Consider the following 22269-nt stretch of genomic DNA (forward strand, 5'->3'; position numbering starts at 1 on the left):
GTCTCAGTAAAGGCACCCACACAGCAAAGCAAAGGTGGGAACTAAAGCCCAGAAACCAAAGCAAGGGAGGGAGAGATGTCAAAGCTCAGTTCTTCTGTTCTCTCCTGACCATTTCCAGCTTTTTCACTTGGTGGGGATTCTGCAAGAAGCACTTGCTCAGGGCTCCTATTTCCACTTGCTTCCAACATGTTTTGTGGTTTCTGGGTGGCTCTGCCCTGCTTTGCCACCTCTCATTGATGTGCTGTGTATGTTGCCCTGTTCCAGCTGTGATTTCTCTATTTTTCCTTTCAAGGAGGAATATTCTGGCATCTTTCAAATCTCTGAGCCTGCTCCAGCCTGGCTGAAGGATTCACCTGTCCTCCAGAAGAAACATATTTAAATTGGCTGTCTCTGTATACAAAAGCTTCTGAGTAAGTTTCTTCCCCTTTTGTTGCTTTTAAAGGCAACAGAATTCAGAGTTTAATTTCATCTGTTAATGCAATATCTTTAAAATTCACGTAGCACAGTATGATAACCTCTTTACTGTTCCCCACTTCTGAACAGCTACTGCCTCTGATGTAGAGGTTTTAAAAAATAAAAAAGGTTCTTCTCTTCATCTCTTAGGATCCATCTGCCTCCTTGGAAAAGCTCAGATTTTTGCTTGAGTCTTTTCCAGCTGTCAGAAGGATTTTGGGGAGGCTGAGGTGAATTAGTTTTTATAGCCACTCTCCCACCTCCAGCACCAGCTACCTCTGCTTTTCCCCCCTTTTTTCCAGCACAGTCACCATGAAGGGCTTCTGATGCAATTAGGATGAGTCCTTCATGTAATATAGGGAGAGATTTGCATGTTTTTCTCAAGCTGCTGCTACTAAACCAACACCAGCTGCTCTCTATGCAAACCACCTTTCAGCTGGAGCCTTCCAGCATTTGAGTTGCAAGCCCCTGGCAGATGGGGCTGCAAACAACAGCCCTTTTCTATAAATCTAGGGATCTCTGCTAGCCCTATGAGTAAATTCTCTGCTTTTCTCTGCTCCCCTGAGTAAATGCCTGAGGGAACAAAGCCAACCACTGCAGGTTGTCTTTTGCCAAAAAAAGGCTTGAAAAAAGCTCCTTTCCAGGAAGGTGCTGCCAAGGGCAGCTCCTTCTTTCCACATGGAGGGGGCTGTGGTGTCCATCCCTTTTCTTGGACCATCTTCCCTTTGGTGATGTTTGCCTTCATCCCACCCCCTGTGGCCATCCCAGGCTGAGTCTCCTGCCAGAGGAGAGGGTGGGCTGCACCCACCCTGCACCCAGAGAGGTGGTGGAAGGATAAATCTTTTCTCACAGCTGAGTTGACTGCTGAGAAGATGAACCAAGAGCAGCTCCTCTTATCTGCCAGTGAGGCTCTTCCTTCCTCTGTCACTGGAGGTACTGCAGAAATGCTCTTCCCCTGGGAACCTCACTTCCTTGAGGTCTTTTCTCAGCTCATGGTTTCCCCTTCCCACACCCTGGGGGGAAGCAGCTCCTGGGTCGCAGCCTATTTTGAAGTCACATCTTGGAAGAGATGGAAAAGATGTGGATGGAGGCATTTGGAGATTTGCAGTTGGTGTCTGCACAGTGAGAGATGGAAGGATAAAGCTCCAGGAAGAGGTGGAGCTGACAGTTACCATCAAGAAGCCTCATCTGTGTTGGCTGTAGCTTGGTGAGAGGCAGAGCCTGGGCTGGGGCTCAGACACCTCATTCTGCTGCCATCGAGGACAGGCTGGTCCTGAACTGGGTCTGCAGGACTTGCAGGGACACCCCTAGGGATACCTTTGTGGTCTGGGTTAGCCAGGCTTTCTCTGAGCTTTTCTCTTCTTAAGTGTCCAGAATCAAGTAATTTTTTTTTCTGCTTCCTTGGCCTGGGGGGGATTTCTGGGCAAAGAAAGGTGATGGAGGGCAAGGAAGGGCTGTGCTCCCCGTGCATCCCAAATCCTCCTGGATCAGCCTGGGAAATGATCCCTCCCGGTGCCATGACAACCTGGCTCCAGCTGCTCCCTCCTCATCCTCACCTCCTTTGAAGCCTGGGGGGATGCAGGAGGGCTGAGGAACCAGCAAAGGGTTTGCAGGGGGATGGGGAGACTCCAGGTTTTCTTTGGATCCTGGCCCCTGGGTGTAACCAGTTCAGCTGAGATTGCAAATGTTTTATTTCAGAGGCTTTGATCTGCTCTGCTGGCATCTCAGAGGGAAGGGCTGAGTACCTGCTGGGCTCATGCTTCACCAATTTCATGGCATTAGAGCAGAGCTACACCTCTGGCAGGGGGGTTAAAAACCTGTCCAGATGTTCTGCTCTTCTGGTTTTCTATTTTTGTCACCTCCTTCCCAGTTTTTTTCTGAGAAACCCACCAGTCACATAACATCAAGTGCTAGTGGGTGAGTCCCCTGTAAGCATTGTGAAGGACTGCTGGGTTTTTTTTGTTTGTTTGTTTTTGTTTTAAACAAAAAGGTTGTGTGCTGTGATTCTTAAAGAGAGAAAGCTTTAGTAAGACTTGGCATAGAAGGGGCAATGCTGGGGAATTTTCTGGGAGTGCCTCTTGCAGCACAGCCTGTTCTTGCTGGTGTAAAAGAATGGCCTGGTTGTTCCCATGGGGTGCCAGTCCCAAACTAGCTGGGGATGCTGCAGTGCTGAAAACCCTAAATTCCCTCTGCTGAATGTTTGTCCCCTATGGTAGAGGCTAAAAAAGAACAGCCAGTGGCTTGGGGGATGCTACTGCCTTGTGTAAATCCACTGCCATTTTTCTTGCACTCTTAATTGGCACTGCCCAGGCACCAAATCCTTCACCAGAGTGCTTCCAGTAGAAAAAAAATCTAGGTATTTTATTAAATCAGAATGTTGAAAGGCTTATGATGAGCACAGCCTCAGTCTCAGGCCTTGGTTTGTTCCATCAGGGTTTTTTTGGAGTGAATTCTGCTGTGTGGCTACACGTGCAGCCAAGTACCATGAGATCACTCCTGGGAAGAGCTTTTCCAGGTCCTGCTAAAGTAGGCTCCTTTTAGTCCTATTTTGGATGTGGATTTAACAGGCAGAATGCTGGGAAGTTGAGTCCTGTTGAACACCTTGCCTTCCCTACTGTACTTATATATATATATATATATATATATATAAAAAAATATTAAAATACCCATCATCTGACAGGTAGCACAGGCACAGGGCATGCTGTGATGAATATTTACAGCACCTCTAACAGAAAGGAGGTTGTAGGGAGGTGGGTGCTGGCCTCTTCTCTCAAGGTAAGATTGATAGGATTAGAGGGAATGGCCTGAACTTGCACCAGGGGAATTATAGACAAGATATGAGGAAGAATTTCTTTACTGAGAGAGGAGTTAGGCATTGGAATGGGCTGCCCAGAGAGGTGGTAGGATCACTATCCTTGGAAATATTTTAAAACTGTGTAGATGAGGCACTTGAGGACATGTTGTAGTGTAATATATATATGATATTTATATATGATTGACATATAGGTTTTTTGGGGGGGATGTTGACAGTTGGACACAGTGATCTTAGAGGTCTTTTCCTACTGGGACAACTGGGAGAGAGATCCTGTGAGATTCCATCCTCTCCCTGCACTTCTTCAGGAAGCAACATCAAGACTGAGCAGGGAAGAATTTTATTTGTACATCTTAAAATCTCCTGAATCAGAGAGGAGGGAACCTGATGAAATACCACAAAATGAGGGACCAAAGACCTCTCACCACCCCACCACTTCTCTGGAAATCTTAAAAATGCATCATCTGAGCCCTGTTGCTGAGGTGAGGAATCCCTCCCTCTTGGTGCAGCTGAAATTCTGGTACCTAGGAGCATGGATCAGCAGGTGTAAGGGCCATAAAATCTGTCCCTGAGTTATTTGCAATTTGAAAAAGCAGTGAATTAGCTTCAGGATCTCCAGGTGTAAAGGGAGCTAAGGGTGCAGGTAATTACCATTACAGATGGTAATTAAACTATGGGTACACATATGGTAATTAAGCTATGCCCAGGAGAACCAAGGGGAAGTTGCTTGTTTTTAACATGAATGACACGTGCCAAAACCATCCTGCCACCTCTCTGAGGGACAGTGGAAAAGCATTGCACAGCATCACATGCCTGGTTACTTCAGAAAGAAATGATACTCAAAGCAATATTCTGGATTTCAAGACATTGAAGGGCTCACAGAGTAACACAGAAGCAGGCAGGAGGGGCATGCATGTGGCCCTTCACTAAAAGGAAGGCAAGGACTCAATTCTTTTTTTAAATCTTGTCTAACACATCCTTTTTTTTCAGCCCTGCTGTGCAGTGAGTCAGACAACTCCATCAGCCAGCATGGGAACACCCTGCAGAAGTGAGAAGCCTGCACCAGGACCTCATCCCTGCATCCCTGCATCCCTACTATGGACAAGGAATGAGGAGAGGGGTTGCCCTATGGGAAGCAGAGCCAGAATCTATGCTCCAACCCAAAGCACTCCTCCTCTAGATCCTGTGGTTGCATGGTAGGTACAAAACCACTCCAGCTGGACCTGGAAAGGATGCTTTCTGCTGAGATCACCTTTTGGTTTAGTGTGTGCCAAGCTGTGATGTATCTTTAAAGGTTTCTTAGGTTTCCTGCACTGAGTTCAGCTCAGATAAGCTCTGAATCCTTCAGTTCTTCACACACAGTCAGGAGCATGAGGGAGATATTCTGCATCTGCTGTTTCTAGATGCTGGGCTGGAATATCACCAGTCTAGAAAGCTGCCTGTGGAGCCTGCTTGCATCCTTCTGGGAGTCTGAGGAGCAAGGTGGAGTTGTATGTCCTGAGAAGAACCACTTGAAAAAGTTTTGTTTAGATGATTTTTCCCTTTAGGAAGTTTTTAATGGGTGGTTTGGTTTGTGTGTTTCTTTTCCCAACAAACTTCAGAAAAATATTTTTATTTAAATTCCCTCAAGAAAAAGGCTTCCAATAGAGTGGTTTCCCATGGTGGAGTTTTAGTTTTCATTACAACATTGTTATCCCTAATGGAGAGGTGCTGACAGCACTGGCTGAAGTGTCTGCTGGTTTTTTCTGGGGTCTGAATTTTCTGGTGCCTTGAATTGTGCTGAAAAAGTTTAGTGCCCTCAGTCAAATAACATGGAGCAACAACCAACCCAGGTGACCCAGCCAGCCCCAGCCCAAGCTCACTGGATTTTTGAGCCATGGGGTTTGCTTGCCTTCCACAGGGAACAAGAGAACAAAATTCAAAGTTGCTTTTAAAGCTGTTTCTGGCTTGGAATATTCCTCCAGAAAAGAAAAAAAGGACCCTGCAAAACTTCTGACTAGGTCACAGTGCTTTTATCTTTGACCCAGGATGGTTTGTAATCAAGAAACCAAGAGGCCAAGGGTGGGTTTGGTGCCCTGAGCTTGAACTTCATGGGGAAGACTGTTGCTCCCAGAAAAGCCCCACAAAACCAGGTGCCAGAGGAGGTTTAGATTGAATATTAGGAGAAATTTCTTCACCCAAAGGATTATCAGGTGGCTGTGTCACCATCCCTGGAGGTATTTAAAGCTTATGTAGATGTGCTGAGGGACATGGTTTAATGGTGTTCTTGGCAGTGTTGGGTTAATGGTTGCATCTTTTTCAGCCCCCAAAATTTCTGTGGTTCTCTATTATTTGTCAAAATCTGGATTACCAGAGGAAAAGTGAAGTTTTGGGACTAGCTTAAAGCCAAGTCTGAGTGCTGGGAATCCTGTCTCAGGTGTCTGCAGCATGAACAGCAGCTCTTTTATCTTGGACCCAGGATGGTTTGTAATCAAGAAACCAAGAGGCCAAGGGTGGGTTTGGTGCCCTGAGCTTGAACTTCATGGGGCAAATGCCCAAAAAAGCCCCACAAAACCAGGTGCCAGAGGAGGTTTAGATTGAATATTAGGAGAAATTTCTTCACCCAAAGGATTATCAGGTGGTTGTGTCACCATCCCTGGAGGTATTTAAAGCTTATGTAGATGTGCTGAGGGACATGGTTTAATGGTGTTCTTGGTAGTGTTGGGTTAATGGTTGCATCTTTTTCAACCCCCAAAATTTCTGTGGTTCTCTTATTTGTCAAAATCTGGATTACCAGTGGAAAAGTGAAGTTTTGGGACTAGCTTAAAGCCAAGTCTGAGTGCTGGGAATCCTGTCTCAGGTGTCTGCAGCATGAACAGCAGCTCTTTTATCTTGGACCCAGGATGGTTTGTAATCAAGAAACCAAGAGGCCAAGGGTGGGTTTGGTGCCCTGAGCTTGAACTTCATGGGGCAAATGCCCAAAAAAGCCCCACAAAACCAGGTGCCAGAGGAGGTTTAGATTGGATATTAGGAGAAATTTCTTCACCCAAAGGATTATCAGGTGGTTGTGTCACCATCCCTGGAGGTATTTAAAGCTTATGTAGATGTGCTGAGGGACATGGTTTAATGGTGTTCTTGGCAGTGTTGGGTTAATGGTTGCATCTTTTTCAACCCCCAAAATTTCTGTGGTTCTCTATTATTTGTCAAAATCTGGATTACCAGAGGAAAAGTGAAGTTTTGGGACTAGCTTAAAGCCAAGTCTGAGTGCTGGGAATCCTGTCTCAGGTGTCTGCAGCATGAACAGCAGCTCTTTTGCAGGCAGGGAATCTTTAAGGGATGGACACTGACCTCTGGTGACCCAAAGGAACAAACACTGACCACACAGTGGCATCCATGAGACACAAACCAGAGCTTAACAAGCCTGAGCTGGGGAATGCCAGTCCTGTCCAAGGAAATTCCTTGTGCTCATCCCTGACCTCCCAGGCTGTTGCCTGTGACCCAAGGGAGATGTCCCCTTCCTCCAGAGCAGTGATGGGGCTGAGGGATGCCCTACCTTTGGGAAAAATTCCCAGACTTCCCCCATCCCTTTCTGCTTTGCATGGGGAAACCCAATTTTCTCCTGCTGCTCCCTTGGGAGGTTTATGGCTTGCAGTGTAGCTGGGTCTGGACTTGCTTTCAGCATCATGATAGTGCTTTATTTATTTATGATCTAATTTAAAGATGTTTCCCTTGCACTTTAAACTTAACCAGCCTACAGGCTGGTTTTTTTTCAGGATGATGGGTTCTCTAGCAATAGCAAGGACTTCAGGTTCCCCTGCTGGAGTTGTGTAACCTGGGTGATCCTTTCCTGCTCAAGGAGGAGTTCCTTGTTTTATTAGTTAAAAAGGCTAAATGAAGGAGCTTTTTAATTCTCACCATAATCAAGATAATATAAGGAGGTGGGGGTGAAAGAAGTTAGTGACATTGTCTGCTTCTGCTAAGATTTAAAGCATACAAATTCTTTTTTTTACCTAAATAACACTCAATGCCATTTTATTCCCCGTTTTATACTTGCAAGGAGTTGAAGCCATTAGGAGGCTGCATAATTGTGTTAGGATGCTGATCCCAGGCATCATTCTAGGTGTTAAAATTGTTCAGACTTGAACCTTCTCTCCCGTGTGAAGAAAACAAAGAAAATGCAACCTGCAGTTGGATAGTCACTATTTTTAGCTATTCTGGCTGGAGCACAGCTCCCAAGGGAGTGGTGTGATTTTTCCTGTCTGCACGTTGCTGTGCATCATGCTGTGCTGCCTTACCTGTGGCTGAACATACTCTGCTCCACCCCAGCTTGCTGGAAAATAATAATAATAATAGCAATAATAATAATAATCTCAGTTTTATCCAAGGGTGCCCAGGGAGTTGTGCTGCGCCCAGGGAGTCCCAGCATGGGGTGGGTCCCATGCAGAGGGGACAGATGTGGTCACTCACCCTGATTAAAAGCACAACTGAGGAAAAAAAAACCCAGCTCCTGTGGTCTGTCATGCTGGGCTTTGCTCCTTCTGTCTGGGAGGGGTTGGATCTAGCAATAAATCCAGACCTGGATTTATTATACCCTGCCAGAGCTGAGTAAAATTCGGTGTTAGAGCAAAGAGTGGATGCTGCCTTGAATGCATTCTGAGTATTTCAACCTGATAATATCCCCCAGTGCTTTGATTCATGTTTGCTGAAGCCAACCAGGGCTGCTCCCTGCAGGGTGAGCATCACCTGAGCAGAAGAATTGATGTCCCAGCTCAGGACCTGGCCCCTCTTCTTCCTCGGATGGATGAAAGGAAGGAGCAAGTTCACAAGGTGCTGTTACCATCCTAATGTCTCTACTTGTGTAGATAGAGATTGGAGAAGAAAATGTGGCCCACAGGCTGCTGGGGCTTGTGCTTACCCATTCCCAGGCAGAATTCTGGCTCTGAGTGAGATTTTTGCTATTTTTCCATCTGTGGCAACTCAGTGACACATAATTTTCCAGCTTAAAAAAAAAAGAAAAAAAAGAATCTGCTTTTTTTTAGCTGGGGCTGTGTGTGGACTTGCATTTGTAACATTGTCTGCAGCTGCAATCTGAGACAATTCAACCTGCCTAATTTTTAATTGTTGCTGTGTGTTGATGCTGCACGTGTGCCAGCAGGAATTAAGCATCCTCCCTCCTGGGTGCTGGTGCTGGCTGGGGTCTGCCATTCCTCTACCACTTAAAGGGGATTTTTAATGAACAGCAACCTCCCAGCCCTTGAGAGAAATACAAGAGAGTCAGAATGATTCATGGGCTCTGCTAGACTTGCTCACTCCAGGAGACAAAGAGCTGGCCCAAGGATGAAACACCAGGGCCCAACTCTTGTTTTTCTTCACTTTTGCCTGGCAAGTGCACCCACAGGAATTCAGAAAACAAGACTCATCCTGCCTGTGCAAGAATCCAGGATCCTGAAGGGGATGGAAGGAGGAATGTGGGACTGAGGGGCATGGTTCTCCTGCTTCTCCATGGTTCTCTCTGCCCAAAGACCTTCTCGAGGTGGGGGTTGGCGGCTGCTGCTGCTGCTGCTGTCTGGGGAGGTCTTGGCAAGGGGCTGTCCAAGTTTTACCAAAAAATCCCTGTGCCAGGGTGAAGAGGTGCTGGTTAACAACAATCCACCCTGCAGCTGAGATGGAGAATCCAGGGAAAAGCACGTGTGTATGTCCTGTGCAACCCTTTGGGCAGGGCAGGGCAGACATCCAAGGATAAAGCCTGGCTGGAGAAGAACCAGGGATGGGCAGTGAGAGGGAGCAGAGAACTTGGGAACAGAACCTGTGAGGGCAGACTGAGGGAGCTGATGTTATTTAATCCAGAGGAAGGGAAAGTAGGGAATCTTGTTATGGCTTTAAGCATGTAAGAGGCTGCCACAGAGGAAGGCAGTCAATTGGAAAGATTACAGAGGAAAAATTACAATAGTATTTTTTAATGTCATTGAGAGAAACTTGACAACTGCAGGATAAATAAGCCCTGGAAAAGCTACAGGTTGGGATCTCTGCAACAGTAGATGTTTTTAGGACAAAGCTCTCTGAAGAATGCAGGTTTGAGCATCAGGAATGGACATTTGGGTTCTCTTAATTTTCATATGTTTTGTTTGCTTGGTTTCACTGGGTTGAAGCCAGAAGCTTCAGGAGAAAATTTCTGCTGTTGCACAGGGTCAAAGCCTTGATGCACATCCCAAGTGCAGGGGGATTTCTGTGCAATGGGTCTGCCCAGCACTTGTGGTTTCCCTTTGGTTCAGCAGCAGCTGAGGCAACCAAGGAGGTGGCAAATTTTTGTCATAAAGCTTTAATCAAAGAGTGAAGGCATTGAGGATGTGACAAAATATTTGTGTGTGTGTGTGTGTGTAAAAGATATTCAGTTCCACTTTTATAGGCCTCTTGGCAAAGGAGATTTTTGAGGAAGATTCCTTTTAACAGCCCCATAAAAGCATTATCTATTGTTCCTGACCTTCTAATATTAGCAAGTATGGAGCATAATTATTAATTTATTAATATTAATGTACTAATATTAATTTATTAATATTACTAATAATAAGCACTTGTCTGTAATGTTTCTCACAGTGCCCCCTCCCCAACATTACAGTCAGGACGAGAAGTCAGATGAATGTAGCCACGGGGAAAAAGCTGTCAGCCAGCAACCTATGGATCTGTGCTTCCAAGGGCACTGGAACCTGGATCTGATTCAGCTGCTGATGCTGGAGATGGTAGAAGAGTCCCCTCAGTTTAGGAAGGATATTGAGGTCCTGGAGCAGGTCCAAAGGAGGCAACTGGGCTGGTGAAGGGACTCGAGCACAGATCCTATGAGGAGAGGCTGAGGGAGCTGGGGGTGTTGAGGCTGGAGAAGAGGAGGCTCAGGGGAGACCTCATCACTCTCTACAACTCCCTGAAAGGAGGTTGGAGCCAGGGGGGGGTTGGGCTCTTTTCCCAGGCAACTCTCAGCAAGACAAGAGGGCACAAGAGGTCTCAAGTTGTGCCAGGGGAGGTTTAGGTTGGACATTAGAAAGAATTTCTTTCTGGAGAGGGTGCTCAGGCATTGGAATGGGCTGCCCAGGGAAGGGGTGGATTCTCCATCCCTGGAGCTATTTCAAAAGAGCCTGGATGTGGCACTCAGTGCCATGGGCTGGGAACCACGGGGGGAGTGGAGCAAGGGTTGGACTTGGTGATCTCTGAGGTCCCTTCCAACCCAGACAGTTCTATGATTCATTGAACTGGCCCACTGGGATGTGGCTGGGACAGACATGCTAGAAGAAAAGCTTTCTTTTTCTGCTGTTCCTCTTTGGAGGCTGCACATCTCCTTAGGGTGACAAATGGAGGGCAGTGACGATGAGTCCCAGTGCTCCTGGAACTGCTTGTTCTTCCTCTGCATGGGAAAAATGAGTTAGTCAAAGATGCTGACGCTGGCTTTATTCCCCAGGCAGGCACACTGCAGGAAGGTAGGAGTCAGGAGCCTGAAAAAAAGCCAGCACAGCACAGCACTTTGTAATTTGGATGCTCTCCCTCTCTCCCCCTGTGGTCTCCTCTGCTGCTCACCCCGGGGCCATGGGAAGGCAAGTGGGTGAGGTTCACCCTGCAGAGGTTCCTGGGCTCCTGGTTATCTGCAGGTTTTGTAAGAGTTCCCAAAGGCAGGGGAGGGTTTCCCTCCACCATGGGTGGTCTCTCTCCAAGCAACATCAGAGCCTGAAACCTGGGTACAGCAGGGAGAGGGGGATGGAGAGTGTCAGGAGGAGATTTCTGTACCATCCAGGCAGGTGAACTTGTTACGCTCCTTCCTGCAAGCAGCACGACACAAGGAGACTCTGAGACTGACCTGAGGACCAGCAAGAAGAGGATTTGAGCACAAGGGGAGTGGGTGGGAGGAGAGGCAGAGAGTGAGCCCATCTGTTACTTCCCTCCAGACCAAAAGGGAGAGGGAGGGAGGCTTTTGTTCAGCTTCTCCTTGCACTGACAGCAGGTACCTCCATGCAGTCGAAGTGCAAAAGGACTGGGAAGATGCTTAGTGAAGGATCTCAGGCTAGGCTAAGGCCTTTCTGAGCAAACATCCCCATAAGCATACCATAATTAGTGGGAAATGTGGGCTGGCCAGCTGCCCATTGCACTTATGTCCCCACTCAAAAGAGCTGCAAGAACTCATCTGCCTTCAGGTTCAGTGTGTGTGTGTGTAAGGCTTAACCAGCTTTTAAATGCTGGGAAGTGCCATAAATTACAGATTGTTTGTGCAGGAAAGGATCTGCCTGCTGTGAAACCCTGCTCTGCTGCTGATGCTCAGGCAACAGCACTCATGGTCCTGAAGGGCACCCTGTACCCCTGCCCACTTCTGGCAGGCAGTGTATTATTAAATTGCTTGTGGGGAGCACCCACCCAGCCCCTCTGGAGTGGGGGAGAGGCAGGAGCAGGGAACTGCATCCCACACAAAAGGTGGAGCCCCCCCAGAAGCCTGGCTGAGGTTGGTATGGCTGTAACAGAAGCACCTGGAGAGAGCAGAGTGTTGCAAAGTGAAGCTCGATTCTGCAGGAGCACTGTGGGCTTGTTTATTTTCTGTGGGGCTGGGTTGTTTATTTTCTGCCTTATTTGTTTCCAGAGAGCCCTTGGGAAGACCTTGCTCCAGTGGGAATGGAGAGGTTCATGTGCAAGAGAACACCACCTGCTGCTGAGGTGGGAATTAGGCCCAGCAAGATGCCAAGCTTGGACACAGACTTGTAGGATATGACCCCAGACCACAAACCAACTCCTGTCAAGGTGGATAACCATGGATACACCCCAGACATTGCTTGCTTTTTCCAGATGAGCAGTGGAAGTGCAGCAGGCAGGTAGGTCCTATATACCATGTCCCGCAGCCCCCAGTGGGGAATGGTGCTGATTTAAGGAGGACCTTGGGTTGTTTGGGGGTTTTTTGGTTTGGTTTTTTTTTTTCTGGCTCGCATGATCAGGTCTCTCTTGTTGCAGAACTGAAGCTTTATGATAACTCTAATCATGTTAGCTTGCCTGGAGCCTAATTAGTACACAACTCAGATAAATGTACTCACACACACATTGATCCCTACTCATCCTTGTGTGTTTGGCAGAGAAACAGAAGAGGCTCAAAGTGGTTAAAGCCTGAAAGTCATTTAAGCCAAAAAGTGCAGCCCTCAGGCACACACCCCACATGGGCACTGGGGCTGTGGGGTTCTCCTGGGAGCAGCAGTGAAATATGGGGCTGGGGGAAGCTGCCTGGGTTATAGTGGTGAAATCCTAATTGTGTATTTAAAATTAAGCTCTACCGATCGAGAAAACTGGCAGTTAATAATAGGGCTACTATCACTTTTTCTACGTTTACAGAGAAAAACCTCCCTAAAGGCAGGCAGGCAGGCAAAGGTTCCGTGTGCTCCCATCCAGGGGTTTCTGCAGGGATGTGGGGAAAACTTTCTCTCAGGCAAGTACAGCACCCCCAAGCCCCTCTCCCCTGGCCTTCTGCTCCCTCCCAGCAGTGTCACCAACCCCACTTCATCCTGGTCACCCGGTGCGTGGACACCCCACTCCGGATCGCTGCCGGGGTGAGGGGGTAACCAGGGCTGTGGCTGCTGCTCCGCTCCGTGGCGGGAGGAGGATGGAGGATGCTGCCAGCCCTCTCTCCCTGCTCTGTACGACTCGTCCTTCCCAGCCTCACCAGCTCCTGACCAGCTTTTCCCGCAGCCAAGCCCTCCGGTACCGCTCAGCGCCCGGTACCGCTCAGCTCCCTTCTTAAAACCCGAGGGAGCGGCTCTCCCTGTGCCCGCCGGAGGCAGCCGGGCTGGCGGCACCTCCCCCGGCCCCGGGCCCCCGCCCCTGCCTGGGGAACGACGCTTAAAACCGCGGCCGCGGCGGCAACAAAGGCGGGCGGCGGCGGGAAGGGTGCGGAACCGGTGCGGAACCGGTGCGGGACCGGTGCGGGACCGGTGCGGGTGAGTGACGGAGCGGGGCCGGGGCGCAGGTGCCGCGGGAGGAGCCGCCCCCAGCCCGGGGGTCTCGCCCGAGGGGGTCTCGGCATGGCTGGAGTGAGGGGTGGTGTCTGGCTTGAGAGGGCAGTCGCCGCGGCTGAACTTTATTATTAGTTCCTCGTGTATTAATAATTATTGGGCTTATTCTTAGAAGCCTGGGAGGATAAACTTGCAAGCAGCGCTTGTTTGGGGATGCCCGATCCGTCCCCCCCCCTCCCCTTACCCGGCCTCGCTCCGGTGCTGTCTGGGCTGGGGGATTGAAGGGGATCCAACCCTGCCCGGGCTTTGCCAGCAGAACTGCTGCTCAGTTCTAGCCCGGTACCGGTACCAAAGGGAGGTCGAAGGGGGGGGGGGGGGAGGTGAGGCAGATGATGGCAACGAAAAGCAGACCCTGTGCCTCCCTCCAGTCCCTTGGTCCCCTCTCTGTTATTTATTCTTGACTGAATTTGGCAGGTCCTTGTCGGGCTGCCCTCCCCCATGAGTTGTAGCAAGGGATAGGCACTGGAATTAATTTTTTATAAGTAGGCAGATTTGTTTTTAATAGCTCGCAGCAGAGAGGAGATGTTTACCCTGGGGGGGGGGTGTGTGTTGCCTTGCTGGAGTGGTGGCTGTCAGGGCAAATCTCGGTTTTATTTACCAGTCCCCCTGCAAATCGGGGTAGGTAAAGGAATGGAGATGGTTTCCATAAGTGCTTGCTGCAACTGGATCTCATCGTTGACAGTGTCAACACAAAAATATCTGAGAGGGAGAAGGTGCCATCACGGGGCAGCTGGATGGAGCAGGAGATTTTCTTGGCTGTGAGGGAATGAGAAACCTGAGCTGGCTGTTAATGCGTGAGGAACACTTGCAGTGAGCAATTCCCTCCTTAGTGGCACTTGCCTAAAGGTTGGCATCTGACCTAATGGAAGTTTATAACCCTCCTTGCACATAAGATTAATAAAGGAATAATTTACCATAGTTTGGAGAACCTTAAATAAGTGGGAGAACTGTGCTGGGTGTCTGCTGCTTTCTTGGGGGAGTTGGTGGAAGGAGACCCTGACACCAAGGGGCAGGCTGAAGCTAAAATAAACATTTACATGCCAAAATAGAGCTAAAATAAAGCTTTACATGGGGGGCAAAGGGGCAGCAGGCAGTCCTCAGCTTCTGCTGCAAGATCTTGTTATTGGCTTTGGTTGTGCCTCATCTGCTGAGGTCTGGGACAAGATAAAGTAAGAGGCACATATCCCTTGCACTTCATAACAGTGCCCTTTCGCCTGGGTCACCGGCTCAGGGAGGTTTAAGTGAAGCTTGGAGTAACTGAGGAGTTGGTATAGACATGAGTGATGCTGAATGTTCCCCAGGAGGAAGAATATACCCGGGAAAAATCTTCCCCAGAAGGCCCCTGGGACAGAGGCCAAGAGCAACTAATGAGGCAAGCTTCTCCTGGTAGCTGCAGGAGGACCTCGGGGGCTTTGAGGGCAGGCTGCCTGTCCCCAGGTCTCCTCTTCTCTGCTCACCTTGGCAAAAACTCTGCTTTGGATGTGATGTGGTTGTTGAGTCAAGAGAAATTCTCTGTTTTCTTCTGGCTCAGCTGATGGGTTGGTTTGCTGCTGCTGGAGGTGATGATGCTGCAGCTCTGTGATGCTGAGGTTTTTGTGTGCTCAGGGAGCTCCAGTGCAACCAGCACAGGGCTTGGGGACAGGATTAGTGTGCAGGGCTGCAGCTTGGCTCCAGATAAATCTCTCCTTTTTTTTTTTATGGTCTCCTCCCTTAGGTAGGCAAAACACCACGGAGGGAGCTCAGCGTTGTGTTCACACCCAGCAATGGTGACTTGGTGTGGGCTTTATGGGTGTATCTGGTGTTGTCTTAAGTGTCTGCCTCTGGAAAAGGCAGATGGAAAATGAAAATGCAGATGGACACCCCGTGCAGTGAGCTGCCAGTGGGCAGCTGGGCCTATGTGTGGCTCTTGATGGCAACAAACGTGAGGTTAGGTTTTGGAAAACAGGAGGAATACCTGGTTATCCCCACCTAATTCCTGTGCAAACAGATCTTGGTTGATGAGGCTTGGATAAGCAGGCTGCCTGTGCTGATAGCTACTGGTTGTTTGCAAATACTTGGTTAAAACCAAACTGTGGAAAGGGGGGTGCACCAGCATTCCCAGAGACCTTGCTTTCTAGGGACAAAATAAGCAAGTGCTTAAATCTTGATTTGAAGCCTACAGAGTCCTGTGTTGCAGGAGCTGAAATGCATGAGAGGAATTAGAGGTGCCAGCCTGAGATGCACAGGGGTGGTGTAACAAATAGTGAAGCAGACAGAGCCAGCAGTGTTCCATATCTTTAACTCTGCCCTTGAGACTTGGGTGCAGAAGCAGATTACTGTATATTTAAAGGCTTATTTCCCTGCCTGCCTGTGTCTGAGGATAGATGGATAAATGGCCTGCTGAAGGGCAAACCTTTGCTAAAGGCAGTGTGTGCATGGGCCATGTTCACCTGGGCAGAACAGGTCTCTCCCTGCTTCTGCATTGCCCCAAGCTGGAGGAAGCTTGGGATGAGAATGGATGCTGGCCAAAAATCCATGCCACGTTGTCCTGCCCTTTGTTCTCAGGCTGGCTGGTTCTGAGATGTTCAACCTCAAGTTCTTCCACCTCCTGTGTGCTTCTCCTGACCTGCTTGCTTTGTTGCACGGCAGCTTTTGAAAGGGCAGAAAGGATGCAGCAGTGTCCTGGTCCTCCCTTTCCTCAGGACAGGTTCAGCAGGGTATGCAGCCTGTGGTGAAAATGTCATTTTCCAGTTCTCAGCTTGGCGTTCCTAAAGATCACGATAAAAGATCTAAAAAAATGGGTTTGATGGTTTTGTTTTTTGGTTTGTTTTTTTTTTTTAAACACACAGACCTTTTCTGTAGCCCTCAGATTTTGCTAGCGATTTGAATCACAATTTGCACAGGATTAGCAATCAGAGAGCATTATGAATCAATCTGATACTTTTGGCCTAACCCTTGCACTTCTTAGATTGCTGACCTACATATTCCAGCTTCCACTGTGGCTGCTTTGCTGAGGACAGGCTTTGTTCTGAGTGTAAGGTGGGCAACTGCTGGAGATCTTTGTGTTTGGAGAAGCTTCACATGGAGATTACTCAAAGAGATTGACTAAAATTCCTGGAGGGTTCAGATGTGCTTGAAGTCTCTGCTGCTTGGCTGGTAACTTGTCTACCAAGTGTGAAATACAAGCAGTTCCTTTGAATGTTCCTTTAATTACGATGATAATGGTGATTAAACCAAGATGAAATGAGATGCTTTCAGTATAAAGTACTCTTTAGATGTCTAGCCAGCAGGAATCATTGTTACCAGATACTCTAATCACTTGGGGGATTAAAAACCTTGGCAAAACCTACCTGTAAGCAAGTGGCTCAAATGTCAAAATCAAGGCTTCTGGCTTTTCTGCAAGCTCAGCCTTAGTGAGAGGTGAAGCCAAAGCTTCCTCCCTGCCATCCCTCCCTCCTGATGGTACCCAGCACAAGGACTCACAAGTGAGTTTTCCTTCTGATTCCTGGAGTCCCAGGGTGAGCAACACTAAAAAGGACTGAGCAGAACTGGCTCTGCAAAGCAGGGCTGAAGCCCATCCCTCCCTACCTGGTGCCACAAGTTCAGCTCTGCAAGATAAATCCTTTAGTTTAAAGGATGCTGGGATGCAGGTGCTGGTGTGTGTGCTGCCCAGCAGGTACCAGTGGCCTGCTCTGTGTATTCCCTGGTACCAGGCTTGGTAAAAGCCCTTTCAAGTTGTGTGAAAACATCTTGAGTGTGAAATTTAATTTGTAAGCAGCCAGGAGCTCACCTGTGACACCAGCATCAGGGCTGTGTGACTGAGGGGGGAGGTCTGCCCTCTGGTTTTTTGACTCCACAGGTCCCAAGTGGTGCCTTTGCCTGGTTTTCCAGTCCCTGGGCAGAATTTGGGAGTTCTCTGCTGAGGATCTGTCACCAGGTGTCTCTGAACTTTTCAGCTCTGCCAGCAAGTCAACTTAAATATTTGTTCATGATCTCCTGATCCCTATTTCCCACAACCTCTGTTCTCTAAATGTTTGCCCAGAAATCTGTAGCACAGCATCTTGCTTATCCTTTTCCTAACAGCTCAAAAAAAAAAAAAAAAAAAAAAAGTCTGTTTATGAGATCTTTATTTAAAAACAGACTCGTGCAGAATATCCCCCATTGAATGCTGAAGGGCAGGGGGTTCTCTTCTTTCTTACATTTACTCCTGTGCCCCAGATGCCTGGAAACAGAAATGTCTCCATGGGCAGAGAAAACTGGGAGCCACCCTGAGGACCACTGCATCCATCCCTCCTTGTGTGAAACAGTTTGCATTTTTGACTGGGCAATTTTGCAGGGAAATGGAAGTTCCTGACAGCACTGCTGATTTTAATATACATTATTGCTTGCCCTTTGCAATACACTGTTCACTGATGGGAAAACCAAAGGGATTCAAAGCAGCCTGACTGCATTTTCTACAGATACCAGGGAGCCCCTGGTCTGGGGAGAGTGGGGGACACTTGGTGGCGTGGGGTGACAATAAGTGGAAGATTTCTTGATTTAAAATCCGAACTAAATGCTCTCAAGATGCTCTGTGAAGGCACAGGGAGCTTGAAGACTTCAAGGAGCTACTTTGAATCTCAGAAATAACATTTAACTCTTGGTACCCAAAGGAATGAGGTTGTTTTGGTTTGGTTTAAATTTGTCTGTAAGACAGGGAAAAGCACTCAGGAAACACCACTAGCAGAGGGGTAGTGTGGAGCTCCCTGTGCCTTCACAGAGCATCTTGAAAGTATTTCATTTCGATTTTAAATCAAGAAATCTTCCCTGATTGCTCTGAGAAGATAACTTGATGCTGAGAGTTGCATTGCTTACCAAGACTGCAAGTTTGAGTGTGATCCTTTGCCAGCTCATTTGGGGTGTTGTGTTTCTTTATTTGGCTGTGGCTATTTTTTTTTGTTTGCTTTTGTTTTTTTCTCCTTCCAAGGTCTACTTCTACATAATTTGAGGATTTTACTTTGGTCCAAGGATGGATGATCACTTGTGGTGTTTCTTGGTTGTCCCTCTGACCTGGCTTGCCATTCTTTGTCCTTGTCTTAAGGAAATCAGAAGTAATATTAAAATTGTTGAAATCAAGCTGTGGTGGGGGTTTTGTGGTTTTTATTTTATTTTATTTCAGTTTTGTATAAATTTCTATTAATACTCCACCCAGCTGGTGGAGCTGCTTTTCCCAACAGCAATTTGGTATGGGGAATTCTCAGGGAGGTGGGCACTTTGTAAAGGACCTTTATTAGCAGAAACAGAGGAGAGGTGGAAATATTATTTTCTGGCTGCTCCGTGCTGCTCTTCCATGGGCAAGTCCGACTGGAATGCTCTGTGTGGTTTCTGAGAGTCTGGAAGGTGCTGGATGGATTTTGCTCTCACCCAGGTAATTGTGCCAGAATTTTAAGTTTGTTTCCTGTTAACAGCTGATCTTGCAATCTAGGAATTCACTTTTCACAAATGCTTATGTCATGGAGCTTTTCTTGGGATAATAATAGGAGAGCCACTGGTTGTGCCTTAAATTCCTCCCAGAGCTTAATGGTGAATATTGTGTGGAGCCTGGAACGCTGCTTAGTTCCTGAGGTTTTGTTTTCCAAACAAAAACTCCTGATTGGAATGGGTCCTGGAGGGGGACCTCCTCTCCAGGCAGTGCTGTGTTGTGGGATATTCCCAACAAAACTGCTGCAGGGCCAGGGTTTAGCAGAGCGGGGATGGGATGCGGGATGAAGGCATCAGGAGGAGATGAAGGAAATATTCCCAAGGATGAATTTCAGTGCTGGAGGCAGGGGGATTCCTGAAGCACTTGTAGGATGAAAAGGGGATTTGGAGAGATGTGAGGGTGAAGGAGGAGCAGTGCAGGAAGAAGATTTGAGTTGAAGAAGCACTCGTGTGCTGGGCTGGTTTGTCATATTTTCTGCTCACGATAGAAAGTGGGAACTGAGTGGTCATTGGCATTTTCAGATTTTAGATTTAACCTGGCAATAAAGCTCAGCCTCCTTGAGTCTGGCAAAATGACAGGAGTTCCTATGGATTGAGGAATCCTGAAAAGGTGACAGAGATGACATTGAGCAGTGGCCCTGAGCTGGCAGCAAGGATGCCTGCTTTGAGAGGGGATGTGGAAAGCACTGAAGAGATGCTCAGGAGGAAGATCATTTTCTTTAGATTTATCTGCAATAAATAGATAAATAAATAGATTTATCTGCAGCAGAGCAATCGCTGCTTGCCGTCTTGGGAGTATTTGAGGTCCCAGGGATGTGGCTCAGCAATTCCAAATGTGGCTAGAAACGTGTTTTTAAAACTCCAGAGTTTTAAAAATCAAATTACTTTTCAACTCTGGCGTAGCTACCTTCTGCCTTTCTGCTCTCATTTTTGGAAACCTTTTCTCTCTTTGTAAATCACTTTGCAAAACACCAGTCACTTGCAGATGGAAACCAGCAATGCATTTCAATGAATTTGATATTCTGAGTTTGAGATGTTTTCCTTGTTATTAGGGTAGTGCAACTGGATAAATATTTTATTAGGTATTCGTGGGTTGTTTAATTAGATGGAGAGGCAATCATATATTTGCAATCTAAAGAGAAAAATTCATGAAAGCTAATTAAGGATTAGTTGTAAAGTTTGCTGTCAGAAATGGTGTTAAGTTTCAGCATGGAATTTAGTTCAGTCCATGCTGGGAGTGAGTGGAAATGGATGAGATTTAAGCTTACCATAGTTACAGATGCAAGGGAGTATCAAGGTCATGAATGCATATTAAATATGACTTTTAAAATTCATGCCTGCCATTAATTTGGCTGGATATTTCCCATCTAAACTCCATTTAAACTGAGCCTTTCACTGCCCATCTGTCAGAGCAATTATTGGACAGTGGCTCAGCCTTCTCAGCACCTCAGTGGTGCTCAGACCAATAATAAAATAAACCCAAGTGATGCTGTCAGGAGGCCTGAGATCTGCCTGTCCAGCTTCCACCCCTGGGCATCTCTCCTGGTTGCCTTAATCTGGAAGAAAACAAAAACCTGGGGTGTGATTCAACACTCCCCAGTGCTCCCAGTTAACAGGAGCGTGCAGGGATTTCTGGTATCTACAGGCTGTGCTGGTGGGGATGGTTCATGGCAAGCTTTTTCCAAAGGAAAAAGACTCAAGGCTGAGGCTTCTGGAGCTTGTAGAAAGAAATAAGAATCTGAACAGCCCCCCTGTAATCCAGAAGGAAACAGTCAGTGACCTACTGAGCTGCTTGGATCCTCACAGATCTATGGATCCACATGGGATCCACCCAAGGGTGATGAGGGAGCTGGCAGAAGAGCTCTCCAAGCCCCTCTCTGTCACCTACCAACAGTCCTGGCTCACCTGGGACATCCCAGATGACTGGAAGTTGGGGAATGTCACGCCAATCCACAAAAAGGGCAGGAAGGAGAACCCGGGAAACTCCAGGCCCGTCAGCCTGACCTCAGTGCCTGGCAGGGTTATGGAGCAGCTCATCCTGGGGGCAATCACACAGCACCTGCAGGATGGACAAGGGATCAGACCCAGCCAGCACGGGGTTAGGAAGGGCAGGTCCTGTCTGACCAACCTGAGCTCCTTTTATCATCAGGTGACTGCCTGGGGGATGAGGGGAAGGCTGTGGATGTGCTCTACCTGGACTTCAGCAAGGCCTTTGGCACCGTCTCCCACAGCATTCTCCTGAAAAAGCTGTCAGGCCACAGCTTGGACAGGGGCATCTGTGCTGGGTTAGGAACTGGCTGGAGGGCCGGGCCCAGAGAGTGGTGCTGAACGGGGCTGCATCAAAATGGCGGCCGTGGTGTCCCCCAGGGATCAGTGTTGGGCCCGGTTCTGTTTAATATCTTCAGTGATGATTGAGATGAGGGGATTGAGTCCATCATCAGCAAATCTGCAGATGACACTAAGCTGGGGGGGAGTGTGGATCAGCTGGAAGGCAGGAGGGCTCTGCAGAGGGACCTGGACAGACCAGAGAGCTGGGCTGATCCCAACGGGATGAGGTTCAAGAAGGCCAAGTGCCGGGTCCTGCACTTTGGCCACAACAACAGGACCTGCCCTTCCTAACCCCGTGCTGGCTGGGTCTGATCCCTTGTCCATCCTGCAGGAGCTGTGTGATTGCCCCCAGGATGAGCTGCTCCATAACCCTGCCAGGCACTGAGGTCAGGCTGACGGGCCTGGAGTTTCCCGGGTTCTCCTTCCCGCCCTTTTTGTGGATTGGCGTGACATTCCCCAACTTCCAGTCATCTGGGATGTCCCAGGTGAGCCAGGACTGTTGGTAGGTGACAGAGAGGGGCTTGGAGAGCTCTTCTGCCAGCTCCTTCATCACCCTTGGGTGGATCCCATCTGGATCCATAGATTTGTGGGGATCCAAGCAGCTCAGTAGGTCACTGACTGTTTCCTTCTGGATTACAGGGGGGCTGTTCAGATTCTTGTCTCTTTCTACAAGCTCCAGAAGCCAGCTGTCCTCAGGACAACCTGTCTTGCTGTTGAAAACTGAGGCAAAGAAGGTGTTAAGTACCTCAGCCTTTTCTTCATCTTTGGTAAATATATTCCCACCCATGTCCAGTAGAGAATGGAGGGCTTCAGTCCCCTGAATTTCTGAGGTCTATGAGATGTGGTTCTGGTGCTGCAACCTCAGACCATGTGCAGACTTGATCATGGGTCTGGCCTTGTGCAAGGGGCTGGCAATAAGGGATGGGAAAAGTTTATTTTAAGCTACTTGGTTGGGTTCACAGCAGCTCTGAGAGGACTAAGGCAAGAATCACTTCTCTCTGCCAACTTCAGTTTGTTTCTCACACCACACTATAGCTGGCATTTGTGCCTTTTTTATGCCAACTTCTTTTAAAAAAAGACAAAACCTGGTGGGCAAAAACGCAGACTGAGCCTTGCTTCATGCTTGCATTTGGAGAGTGTTGTGTGGAAGAAGAGTGGTGTGATCTGGGATGGACTGAGATGCAGGGTTATAATGTGGTGGTGGGGGGGTTCTTTTCTTTTTTTCGTTTCTTC

At 48.1% G+C, this 22269-nt stretch overlaps 2 protein-coding genes across 6 annotated transcripts in view; one reads left to right on the plus strand and one right to left on the minus strand.

The window, feature by feature from the left end:
- LOC139800087 (collagen alpha-2(I) chain-like) overlaps positions 1-22269 on the minus strand; it is a 217060-nt gene that overhangs the window by 126974 nt on the left and 67817 nt on the right. The window lies entirely within an intron of this gene.
- ST6GAL1 (ST6 beta-galactoside alpha-2,6-sialyltransferase 1) overlaps positions 4199-22269 on the plus strand; it is a 52078-nt gene continuing 34007 nt past the window's right edge. For 2 of the 5 annotated variants that reach the window (XM_071751712.1, XM_071751710.1), the window contains exons 1-4: positions 4202-4461; positions 4560-4747; positions 11856-12084; positions 12593-12686. The gene's annotated coding sequence lies outside the window, so the exon portion shown is untranslated. Of the gene's footprint in view, positions 4462-4559; positions 4748-11855; positions 12085-12592; positions 12687-13146; positions 13178-22269 lie in introns of those variants that run through there. The other 3 variants (XM_071751716.1, XM_071751711.1, XM_071751713.1) reach the window with 3 other exon arrangements.

This window comes from Heliangelus exortis, chromosome 9 (assembly GCF_036169615.1).
Source record: "Heliangelus exortis chromosome 9, bHelExo1.hap1, whole genome shotgun sequence".
Classification (NCBI taxonomy): Eukaryota; Metazoa; Chordata; class Aves; order Apodiformes; family Trochilidae; genus Heliangelus; species Heliangelus exortis.